Genomic DNA, 12,940 nt, shown 5'->3' with positions numbered 1-12,940 from the left:
AAAAAAAAAAAAAAAAAAAAAAAAAGATATATTAGCCTCATTTTAAAGATGAGAAATACGAGGATCAAATAGAGAAGTTGCCTTTTTCTTTCTTCTTTTTTTTTTTTTTTAAAGAGAAGGGGTCTCCCTCTGTCACCCAGGCTAGAGTTCAGGGGCATGATAAGTGAGTTCAGAGGCTCACTACAGCCTCAAACTCCTGGGCTCAAGCAATTCTCCCACCTCAGCCTTCCAAATAGCTGGGACTACAGGCACATGCTGCCACACCCTCCTAATTTAAAAAAATTTTTTTATTTTTGTATGGATTTGGTCTGCTATGTTGCCCAGGCTGGTCTGGAACTCCTGGCCTCAAGGAGTTGCTTGAGGTCGAGGCAGCAGCATCTCTTGAGTCCAGTTCTAAACCAATCTGGGCAACATAGTGAGACCTCATCTTTACAAAAAATTTAAATGATTAGCCAGATGTGGTGGCACATGCCCATACTCCCAACTACTCAGGGGATAAGGTGGCAGGACGCCTCAGGCTGGCAGGTGGAAGTTGCAGTGAGCCATGATCGTGCCACTGCACCCCAGGCTGGGCAACAAAGCAAGACCCCGTCTCCAAAAAAAAAAAAATACACGAATAAGATCAAAACAGAGAACAGCCAGTGAAAGATCCAAAAGTTAACAAGTGTATTTATTGTTTATGTTCCATATCTCAATGGCATGTCTAATCATAAAAATGCTAAAATTAACACAGATTTTTGTTCTTTAGGATGTTCTAATCTCATATTAATCTGATCAGATTATCATCTAACTCCTCTAAAAGAACATGTCTGTCTCTTTTTCTGTATATTTACTACAAGCGTATCAATAAGCTCAGTGCCTGAGACTAAGGTAAAACAAATAACCATTCTTGGTCTCATAAATAATTCTGGGCAATGAGAGCAGAACAAAGTAAGTACATCCTATAAAATCCTCCTCTTGGTGCCTTCTAATTCCCCTTCCTCAGTAGACCCATTTCAGTAGTGCTCTTGATCCCATTACCTCCTCCTGTACCATGTTCCACCTGATAATCTTTTTTTAAGAGACAGGGTCTCACTACGTGGCCCAGGCTGTTCTCAAACTCCCGGACTCAAGCAATCCTCCTGATCAGCCTCCCAAAGTGTTGGGATTACAGGCGTGAGCCACGGCGCCAGTCTGCAGTTTACAATCTAAAAAAACAAATAAACAAACCTTTCCCAAATCTTCTCTGACCCTTACGCCACTGCCTCACTTTCCCTGCACAGGATATTCCCTGAGTCTAGTACAGTGTCTAGGGTATGTCAGTAAGGATTGATACCTCTCTAGGCAATCTCTGGGAGGGGATAAGCGGGGGAAATTATTCTTTTTTTTTTTTCTGAGACGAAGTCTCTCACTCTGCCGCCCAGGCTGGAGAGCAATGAAGCGATCTCGGCTCACTGTAACCTCCGCCTCCCGAGTTCAAGTGATTCACCCGCCTCAGCCTCCCGAGTAGCTGGGATTAAATGCACGCGCCACCACGCCTGGCTAATTTTTGTATTTTTAGTATAGATGGGTTTTCGCCATGTTGGCCAGGATGATCTCGAACTCCTGACCTCAGGTGACCCGCCCACATCAGCCTCCCAAAGTGCTGAGATTACAGGCGTGAGCCACCGCGCCTGGCCCCAAATTTTCGACTATATTCTTAGAAACCTTTTATTTCCAAGCAGAGCTCGACAGCTCGAAACGCTGGGGGTATTCGTAAGTGCCCAGTTGAGGGTGTGAGGCCCGCTCGCCATTTTATCAATTTCAGAGAGACAGCATTGATACTGCCCGCATGGAGGCTTTGCTGGGAACTAGAAATTCTGAGTCCTCCCCTCCCCAGCAGTCTGCTCCTTTCTTCCCAAGGACGGTTCGCAGAACAGGAACAAAGGGCTCAGCGGCCCCTGGGCGGAAGACAGTTTATAAAGGAGAAAATGAAAAAGGTGAGTAATGAAATGAGGTGAAAAGAAACTTTCCTGCTAGAGAAAGAATGAATAATGATATTGGTTTCTTTCGCCCTGTAAGGGGCCAACCAACCTACCTACAGTACCTCTTTTCCTCACTCGCGCCTTCCCTTCTGGGCAGCGAACACGTTTCTAGCGCTTGAGCTACCTCTTCCGGGGTTCCTGGGTAACAAGTTCCGGATCAAGAATCGCAAAGCGAGCAGTCATTCCTCCTCTTGCCACAGGGCCCGCACTAAGAGCCGAACTGAAATCCCGCGAGGATCAACCGAGCTCGACGAAAGCAGGGAGGAACGTTTCCCTTCTGGAGGCGGTCTCCGGGGGCAGAGCGACCGGATCGGAAGTGACGTGAGCGGGTTCCGGTTGGCCGGAACCCAGCGGCGGGTGTGAGAGTCGGTCTGGAGCAGCTTCCAGGATCCTGAGATCCGGAGAAGCCGGGGTCGGAGCGGGTAGGTAAACTAACTCAGGGAATTGGGAACCGAAGCCTGAGGCTGTCCTCAGAGCTTGGCGTCTTCCGGAACTCTCCTACTTAGGCATTGCAGATCTGGGGCACTGTGATTCCGACTTCCAGCAGTGTTTTAGGACGCTGCTGACTGGATGTCTCACCCTGGCGGTAGCCAGGTTATTTGGGACACCTCCTCATGGCTGGTCACCCGGACATTGAACTCCCGGCTGTTCGTTCTCCTCTCCGCGGACTTGGAAGCCTTGCTAGGCTTCTTTAGAGAACATCTTAGTCCCGGGATGTCCAGGGATGTCCAGGACCTTGGAGTAAGTGGAGAAGGTCTTCCCTGCTGATGACTGAGCTGTTTCTCAGGATCTGTCAGTTTGGTTTTTGCTCTCCCGAACCTCTAGCGCATGATGCTAGATGTATTCGCTTCTAAACGAAATCCAGGCGTGCAAGTGCCATCTAAAGCGCTGGTGGTACAGGGCAGCCAAGGGAATGGGCCTTCGCTCCGCAGAGCCCTGGGAGAGGAACTTCTCATTTTCACTGCTTTCATGAAAAAGAGTTGTCTGCCTTTCCAAACCCCTGAACCCCGACCCCTATATTTTATTACAGTGGAGGTATTTGCAGTAAAACGTGAAGGTCGACTTAATCTCTAAAATTCCAGAAACCATATGTGGCCCTGTGTCACACTGCTAAATTACTAATGACCTCCAGAAGATTTTACACAATCATCTTTTATGTACCTGCAACTCCATGTAAAAATCTAATACACATAGACTGGCCACTGTTGACGTATTTTGGCAGCATCGCTCCTTATCCTAATGTTAACGTCTTTCATTTCTACTTTGGGGCTTGTCAGAGATTTTTGTGGACAGATTGCATTGATCATTTGAAGAAGCTTGTACAAGTGTTTCTAGTGTTGTCATGACAGAGAATTTAATATTCTAATTGCTGCTACCTACTAATTGTATCGTCATTAGTTCTGATATTAGTTGTGTGTTCTTAGCATACATGATGAAAGGAAGAAACTTATTTACTAGGCATCATTGTATGCATTGTAGCTTATGCTTTTTACTGTGGAAGAGGGATGGTGGTACCGAGACAAATGTGACTGATTTGTATAGGTATGAAGTGACTCTCTCAAGTAGAAATTTTTTATTTTACTGCTTTGCCTACATTATCTTAAGGCACTGAAGGTTGCTTTTTTCTTTTGAGGGATATATCCTACTTGATTACAATTGATTAATATAGTTTAATTTCTGTGAGTCACATTCCAGAAGAAAATATACATAGAACCATGTTTTGATGCCTTTTACCAGTTTACCTATAACTAGTTTAATCAGTTTGTCAGTTTACATATTTTTCTTATTTTGAGTTTGAAAATTTGTTCACGCTTGGCTTTGAAACAAGGTGACAAAATTTGAGATATGGAATTATGATAGATGTATCATTAGTTTAACATTCGGTAAATTTGCTTCTTGATTATATAACTGCCAAATCTGATCTTATATGCTTTATGTTCAATTGAAGGAGTGATTATCCAGTTTTTCTCCCTTTTCCAACTTCTTGCTTTTGGCTTGAATCACCACTTTTTAGGATTTTGGTGACTGTTAAACTTTAAATCAGAAGATCTGGATTGAAGTCTGGGCTCCAACACTTGTTAATGGCTGATAGGTTACCTAACATTCTGAGCTGGTCTAGATTGTGTTGATGAAAATTCTGCTCACTTTCTTTCATACAACTGTCACAAAGATTAAATGAGATAGTAAACATGAAATTATTATATAAATGAAAATATGTTATCACTTCACTCTTAGAACTGGAGATATGTCAGTGTAGAATACTGTTTCTTTGCATCATTATCTGAAAATATTATCACATACTTTTCTAAGATGATCTTTGAACACAGTAAAGTTAGCAAAGAATAGTTTGATACTATGATCCATTGAATTAGTCACCATGGTTAATAAATAGGTGCCTGGAAAATGAATATAGTTTTGCATTTGGGAGTTTAAATCTGATCCTTTTTGGTTGCCATGTATTGTCACTTGAGAATTTCCAAGTGCAGAAAATGCTGAAGTTTTTTGCTTATGTATAGTTAACTAAAGAGTAGAAGTAGTCATATCTTACTTACGTTAAATAAGAAACATTATTATTTGGGCGGGCGCGGTGGCTCAGACTTGTAATCCCAGCACTTTGGGAGGCCGAGGCGGGCGGATCACGAGGTCAGGGGATGGAGACACAACTGGCTAATACGGTAAAACCCCCGCTCTACTAAAAATACAAACAATTAGCTGGGCATGGTGGCAGGCGCCTGTAATCCCAGCTACTCGGGAGGCTGAGCCTGGAGAATGGCGTGAACCCAGGAGGCGGAGCTTGAGCTTGCAGTGTGCGGAGATTGCTCCACTGCACTCCAGCCTGGGAGACAGGACTCGTCTCAAAAAAAAAAAAGAGGCCGGCGCGGTGGCTCAAGCTGTAATCCCAAGCACTTTGGTGAGAAGCCGAGTACGAAGTGGAATCACGAGGTACAGGAGATCAGTAGACCATCTGGAGCTACACAGGTGAAACCCTCGTCTCTACTATAAAAAATTACAAAAAACTAGAACCCGGGCAAATATAAATAGAAACTTATGAACACAAAGAAGAAAACAACAGACAGTGGGGGATCGTTTATCGTGTCTCTTCTGGTGGAGCGCGCAGGGAGGGCGAACAGGAGAAGCGGAGGCAGAAGAGGACAGGTAAGTTTACAACTGGCCCGAACAATGGTGTGGATAAGTGCTTCCTTTCTCGACAAACTCTGCCAAGCATCTGTATATTTTTGACTTTAAAAAATTGGGAGAGGTATGCGAGTGTACTATACCTCGGGAAAGAAGGAGATCAGGAGCTGAGAGCTGCTGCAGATGACATGCACCAAATGCCAAGAGCGGCCTTCATGAGCGAGACTCCGTCGGCCATATAGAAACAAAAAAAAAAACAAAAAAAAGAAAAGTAGAACACTTTATGTACTATTTGTCGAACTAGAGAACACCATCGGACGTATTTTAGGCTACACAAAACCAGTATTTAGAATTGGAATCTCTGTGAATGTATAAGTAGATTCCTGTTTAACAGAGGAGAAAATTAAGGCTCAGAAACAATCAGTAATTAGTAATTGGCTTGCTTGAGGTCATCTGGCTTAGGTAGTGCTAAAACCTGAACTGTAAGGTCTGAAGTGGTCTTTCTGTTCTAACAGGGTTGTATCCAGGCATCTCATTATGTTTGGTAATATTTCCTGGTTCACATGAAAATAATTACTCTTAGGTATTAAAGGGATCTATCCACATATACACATAAATATACACATAGACACTTAAACCTTATTTACAGACTTTTTTCCCTCTTTAGCTAGTTTAGTCTTATAAATTGTAGCATAACAAAAACTGTGCTTGGCTAGATTTTAAGTGTAATAGATAAGGAAAGAAAATCAGTTATATTCTTCAGAATAGTTTGTCCGAGTTCATGCTTCATGACTGTCATGTGTTGAGTTATCTTCTTTCTGGCAAGTGGAAATGACAGAGGAGCCTTGTAACATGTGTCTGCCGTGAATGTTGTTGCTAAAGAGTAGGAGAGAACCGGTCAGGCGCCGTGGCCCGCGCCTGTAATCCCAGCACTTTGAGAGGCCCAGACGGGGAGATCACCTGAGATGGAGTTTGAGACCAGCCTGTCTAACATGGTGAAACCCGGTGTCTGCAAAAAAAAAAAAAAAAAAAAAAAAAAAAAAAAATAGCTGGGTGTGGTGGCAGACGCCTATAATCCCAGCTACTCAGGAGGCTGAGGCACAAGAATCGCTTGAACCCAAGAGGCGGAGGTTGCAGTGAGCCGAGATCGCACCACTGCACTCCAGCCTGGACAACAGAGACTCCGTCTCAGGAAAAAAAAAAAAAGGAAAAGCAGCAGGAGAGAACTGTATTATTTGCTCGTACTAAAAAACAAACAAACAAACAAACAAACAAAAACCAAACCCTCCGCAAGCTGTTTGTAATTTTAATATTTTGTTATGTTAATTATCTATTATATATAGAGCCATTTCTCTAGTTATTTAATTCTGGGTAAATAGTCATTGTAGAAGAGTTTATTCTTTGCATTGTTGGGTACTCTTTTTTTTTTTGGTTCTATTGATTTCACAAACTTTTCAGTCTCTTTATTCTTTCTTGAAGATGATGGTGCTAGGTGCTACTGTCATTCCTGTTTTTGTCCAAGTGCCCTTGGTTTGTCTCCCATTTTGGTGTGGAAATGAACTCTAGATTAGAGAATCCTAATAAACAGGACAAATTGAAGTGATAACTTTGTTGTGGTTTTGTAAATTGTTAATCTGCTTTCACAAAGCCTTGCAAATATTTTGGGGAGTAGTAAATTGTTAAGAGCATATTGCCTCAAGGAATTCCTTATTTTGTATGGGAAAGCAGCTTTGGATAGAGTTTGCTGAACTGAAGTTAGGTATTATGTAGACTCCTATATAAAGCTCATTTTAAAATATGCTCCTTGGTTTGCAGAATCAAGGAAATTTGAATAGGAGATAATTTTCTGTGTCAGATAAAAGGTGGTACTTAAAGATTAAGGCATATTTAAATTAAGCAAGGGCAATCCATTGAGTAATTATATCACAGCTAATATACCTATAATTGCTCAAGAGTTTGTTCGTATTCTTGACTACTTAATATTTTCAGTAGTTCATGGGAGTATTTTCTCTTGTCCTTGAGTTTTTTGATGATGACTTTGTTCTTTATAGATTATCTGGAAGGACTGGGCAGGTAGTGTTAAAAGCCAGGGCTATAAAGCTAGACTTTTTCAAATTCCAACTCTATTACTATGCAACCCTTGGATTAGTTACTTCTTACTTCTTGCTATCTCAGTTTCCTCCTAGACGATGAAGTCAATACCTTTCTTGTTAGGATTAAATGAATAAGTTTAAATAAAGCATTTAGAACAGTGTCTGTAGTATATAGTTAACCATGATTGTGATCATTATCATCATGTGGCCCCCTAAGCTGTTGCCAAGAACTCTTTCCCGGCCCTCTTTTAAAAGCGTAGCTTTATGTTGCTGCTTATTTGTTATTTGCTCATTATTAATGAAGTTCCAGTAAATAAATATCTGAGTATACACTTCATTTTGTGTATATTTTACAACATATGTGAGATTCTTAACCAAATGAGGCATTCTTTTGGGCCATTCTGTTAACCTTTTGGTATTAACAGACTACATTATCTGTGTAAGCCATAACACAGAATTTGGCAATTGAAACTTTTGATGTTTAATAATGTCTTTTAGCACTTTCTTGGAATGGAAAAATCATTTTCCAGTGACATCTATTGCCTTATCTATTCATTATCCAGTCAGTAAACAAACATCTTGTGTCCCAGGCTTTACACCAGGTTCTGGGGAAAACAATGGGAAATAAGAATTGTTAGGAAGGCAGCAGATGAGGGTCTAAGAGAGAGTTAACAATGTGGATATATGCTTCTTTGAGGCTGGAGCATAACAGACTTGGAATACATTGACATGAGATGATATGGGAAATATATACAGGGTCCAGGTCATGTAGAATTTTGCAGGCCAAGGGAATGAGTTTGAATTTCATTTTGAGTGCAGTAGGAAATCATTCTGCAATTTTAAGTAGAGGAGTAATAGGATTTATAAAAAGTTCGTTGTTGCTCATGTGTGAACGATGAATTGAAGTGGGCAAGAATAGAAATGGAGAGAGAAGCTGAGAGTCCACTGCAGTAGTCCAAATAGAAGACGAAGATGGTCTGGACTAGAAGGGTAGCAAAGAAGATGGACAGTAGTGTGTGGATACCAGATATATTTGGTATAGGACTTGGTCTTGGATTAGATGAGTGGTAAGGAAAAGGGAAGAGTCGGGGATGACTAAGCTTCTGGATTTAGTGACTGGGTGGGTGGTTGTGCCAGGTACTGGGAGAAGGGAGATTTGGAGAAGACCAGGTTTGTTTGTTACAAGAAGGTGAGTAGGTGTAGGGAGAAAAGGACATGTTAATTTTGAGACACTTAAGAATCATCCAAGTCGTGCACATTTACATATATAAATCTAGAGGTCAAAACCAGAAATACAAATATGGGATAGTATTTTAAACCATGGACCAGATGAGTCACTTGGGGAGGTAGGAAGAGGAGAGGGCTGAGGTCAGGTAAAAGAAAGATCTGGCCTGGGTGCAGTGGCTCACACCTGTAATCCCAGAACTTTGGGAGGCTGAGTTGGGTGGATCGCTTGAGTCCAGGAGTTCGAGACCAGCCTGTACAACATGGCAAAACCCCGTTTCTATATTTTTTTAATTAGAAAAAAATTGATGTCTTTTAGCACTTTCTTGGAAAATCATTTTCCAGTGACATCTATTGCCTTATCTGTTCATTATCCAGTCAGTGAACAAACATCTTGTGTTCCAGGCCTTACACCAGGTTCTGGGGAAAACAATGGGAAATAAAAATTGTTAGGAAGGCAGCAGATGAGGGTCTAAGAGAGAGTTAATTAAAAAAAAAAAAAAGGTCTGGCAAAGGAGACTGAGAAGGTGTCTTATGGCCAGGCACTGTGCCCTGATTACAGTGTTGTGAGCCACCTATAATCCCAACACTTTGAGAGGCCAAGGTGCACAGATCACTTGACGTCAAGAGTTCAAGACCAGCCTGGCCAACATGGTGAAACCGCATCTCTACTAAAAATACAAAAATTAGCTGGGCATGGTGGTGGGCACCTGTAATCCCTACTGCTAGGGAGGCTGAGGCAGAATAATTGCTTGACCCCGGGAGGCAGAGGTTGCAATGAGCCAAGATCATGCTGCTGCACTCCAACCTGGGCGACTGAGCGAGACTCTGTCTCACAAGGAAAAAAAAAAAAAGAGAAGGTGTCTTAGTCCATTTTCTGTTGCTTATACCAGAATACCTGAAACTGGGTAATTTATAAAGAAAAGGAATTTAATTTTTATTGTTGTGGAAGCTGAAAAGTTCAAGATCAGATGGCCACATTGGGTAAGGGCCTTCTTGCTGGTGGGACTGCAGAGTTGCCGAGAATATCACATGGAGGCGGAGGTGAGTGTGCAAGCTCAGTTCTCTTTTTCTCTGCTTATAAAGCAACCAGTCCTATCCCCATGATAACCCATTAATCCATTAATTTATGAATGGATTAATTCATTCATAAGGGCTGAGCCTCCATGACCCAATCACCTCTTAAAGGCCCTGCCTCTCTAGACTGCCACATTAGGGGTTAAATTTTATTTTTTTATTTTTATTTTTTTTGAGACGGAGTATTGCTCTGTCGCCCAGGCTGGAGTGCAGTGGCCGGATCTCAGCTCACTGCAAGCTCCGCCTACCGGGTTCACGCCATTCTCCTGCCTCAGCCTCCCGAGTAGCTGGGACTACAGGTGCCTGCCACCATGCCTGGCTAGTTTTTTTTTTTTGTATTTTTTAGTAGAGACAGGGTTTCACCGTGTTAGCCAGGATGGTCTCGATCTCCTGACCTCATGATCCACCTGTCTCGGCCTCCCAAAGTGCTGGGATTACAGGCTTGAGCCACTGCGCCCGGCCAGGGGTTAAATTTTAACATGAGTTTTGGAGGGTCCACATACTCAAACCATAACAGGAGTCTTTGAAAAAAGAAAGGTCAGATACACAAAACTAATAAAAATGGTTACATCTAGCAGGGAGAGTGGGGAGCAAGGTTTTTCACTTTTTTAACATGTATATATGTAATTATTTTAAAGCACATGAAAGTTGTTCTTGGGTTTTTTTGGGGGGGGTGGGAGCGGTGCGGGGAGAGGGGTTTGAGCCAGGATCTCTGTCACCCAGGCTAGATTGTTAGATTGCAGTGGCACGATCACGGCTCTCTGCAGCCTTGACCTCCTAGGCTCAAGCAGTCCTCCCACCTCAGCCTCCTGAGTATCTGGGACCACAGATACCATGAGGTGCATGCCACCACACAGGAGTAATTTTTAAAATTTTTTGGTAGGGATGGGGGTCTTGTTATGTTGCCCAGGCTGGTCTTGAACTCTGGGACTCAGGTGATCCTCTCACCTGGCATCCCGATGTGCCAGGATTACAAGCAGGAACCACTGTGCCCAGCCTATTTCTGTATTCTCTGTTCTTTTCCATTGGCTTCTAACTGTCCTTTTACCAATACCATACTGTCATGATTACTGTAGATTTATAGTAATTGTTGACATCAGTTAGTGCAAGTCCTTTAACTTTGTTCTTTATCCCAATTGTGTTCGCTACTTTAAGTTTTTGCATTTCTGTAAAATTTGAATTGCTCTTTTATAAAACTTGCTTGAATTTGATTGATCTTTATTAAGGCTATACATCATTTTGGGGGATGTATTAGTGTGTTTTCACAGTGCTATGAAGATACTACTTGAGACTGGGTACTTTGTAAAGGAGAGAGGTTTAATTGACTCACAGTTCTATATGGCTGAGAAGGCCTCAGGAAACTTACAATCATGGTGGAAGGGGAAACAGTAACCTTCTTCACAAGGCAGCAGAAGAGAGAAGAGTGTGAAGGAGGAACTGTCAAACGCATAACCATCAGATCTCATGAGAACTCACTCACTGTCATGAGAACAGCATGGAGGAAACCGCCCCCATGATCCAATCACCTCCCTCCCTCCACATGCGGGGATTACAGGACCCTCCCTGGGCACATCGGTATTACAATTTAGGCGGGGACACGGAGCCAAACCATATCGGGGAAATTGGCATAGTAACAATATTGAGTCTTCCAAACAATCAACAAAACATCCTAATCATTTATTTAGGCTCTGTATAATTTATTCTTTCTTTATTTCTTTTAAGATTTTGCTTATATTTTGTTAAATTTGTCTCTAAATATTTTATATTTTCAGATGTTACTGAACCTGAAATTTCAAAAAATTATTCCCAGTATATAATAGTCCAGTTTTTATTCCAAGTATGTAGCAGAAAGTATTCGTTGTGATCTTTTATCCTGTGACCTTGCTAAATTCACTTTTTTCTAGTAGTTCTGAGCATTTAAAAATTTTCTTTTATTTTGACCTATGTTATTTAGGACTGTGTGCATTAACTTCTAACTACCTAGAAATTTTTTATTTCTTTTTTTGTGTGTGTGTACTAAAGATTGACATAATTTCTGGCTTGTCATTTATAATGCCCATTCTTAGCAATTTTTTTAGACTTGTTTCTTAGCTTAATCATAAGTGTGGCTCATGAAAAAGTTCCGTATTCCTACAGTGGTGTTGCTTTAGAATAGAAAGAATAGAGGATATAAATGTCAGAGCAGATGTTCACCCAGGCTTTTCCAAGTCCAAATTCGGTAGTTCTTCTACTTTACTGTACACGACAGTCCAGTGAGAGTATTTTCACCCCAGTTACACAAGTGTAAATGTCCCAGGTATTTAAGGACAGTAAAGTAGGGAGTTTCATGGATATTATCTGAGTTTCATAGATAGTCAGTTTAAGTGTTAACTGATTTGTTAAGAACATTCATCCCTAAGAATCAATAGGGATGAGTGTTCTGTTAATTCTAGTAATGGGAAACATTTGAAAATACTAGGACAAGCTAAACTTGTTTTTTTAATCTTGTGTGCATATGTGTGTGACTCTGGAATTCCTCAGTGACCACTGAAAATCTTCTCACTGGACTGTTTTGTATAGTAGAAGAACTATGGAATTTGGACTTGGACAAGCAAGATTGAACTCCTGCTTTGACATTTATATGCTGCCGACTTGCTATTTGAGGCCCTTGGAGCACTCAGTTTCTCATTTGTAAAAAAACAAGGATAAAAATAACTGTCCCTTACAGATGGCTGTTAGCATTATGTTTGTTAACTATTTTTAAACTATAAATCGCTATACATAAGTAGTTATTATTACATACATCCAAAACTCTACTCTTGTGCTAGTTGGAATTTTTTTTACAATTAGAAAGGAAATTATGGCACTCATTGACTCCATGTGTCTAATAATTGAATGAGGAAAAAGAGAATCAGGCATGTGAAGTGACAATGCCAAGGTCTCACAGTTAGCCAAATCTCCCAACTCTAGTCTGGTATTCCTTCATTATCTTAATTCTTGACCTTACTGTTAGTCCACCATCTTTTTGATGAAAATGTTTTGCTAAGATTGCATTGGTAATGAAGAACTGCATGAACATTTAGAAGTAGATTAAGAAAAAATGAGAAGCCGGGTGCGGTGGCTCCAGCCTGTAATCCCAGCACTTTGGGAGGCCGAGACGGGCGGATCATGAGGTCAGGAGATCGAGACCATCCTGGCTAATACGGTGAAACCCTGTCTCTATTAAAAAATACAAAAAACTAGCCGGGCGAGGTGGCGGGCGCCTGTAGTCCCAGCTACTCGGGAGGCTGAGGCAGGAGAATGGCATAAACCCCGGGGACGGAGCTTGCAGTGAGCTGAGATCTGGCCACTGCACTCCAGCCTGGGCGACAGAGCGAGAGACTCCGTCTCAAAAAAAAAAAAAAAAAAAAAAAAAAAAAAACCCACTCC

General features: G+C 41.6%; 2 protein-coding genes across 5 annotated transcripts in view; one reads left to right on the top strand and one right to left on the bottom strand.

The window, feature by feature from the left end:
- The window catches only part of PTRH2 (peptidyl-tRNA hydrolase 2), a 33,293-nt gene extending 31,016 nt beyond the window's left edge, over positions 1-2,277 (bottom strand). The window contains exon 1 of one of the 4 annotated variants that reach the window (XR_001886632.1): positions 2,057-2,135. The gene's annotated coding sequence lies outside the window, so the exon portion shown is untranslated. Of the gene's footprint in view, positions 1-2,056 lie in introns of all 4 variants that reach the window. The other 3 variants (XM_017877426.1, XM_017877427.1, XM_017877425.1) reach the window with 3 other exon arrangements.
- A 37-nt stretch (positions 2,278-2,314) lies between these two features.
- The window catches only part of VMP1 (vacuole membrane protein 1), a 143,338-nt gene continuing 132,712 nt past the window's right edge, over positions 2,315-12,940 (top strand). The window contains exon 1 of the mRNA XM_017877423.1: positions 2,315-2,425. The gene's annotated coding sequence lies outside the window, so the exon portion shown is untranslated. The remainder of the gene's footprint in view (positions 2,426-12,940) is intronic.

This window comes from Rhinopithecus bieti, unplaced genomic scaffold (genome assembly GCF_001698545.2).
Source record: "Rhinopithecus bieti isolate Rb0 unplaced genomic scaffold, ASM169854v2 scaffold_10657, whole genome shotgun sequence".
In the NCBI taxonomy this organism is placed as follows: domain Eukaryota; kingdom Metazoa; phylum Chordata; class Mammalia; order Primates; family Cercopithecidae; genus Rhinopithecus; species Rhinopithecus bieti.
This window is presented reverse-complemented; position numbering and strand designations above follow the sequence as displayed.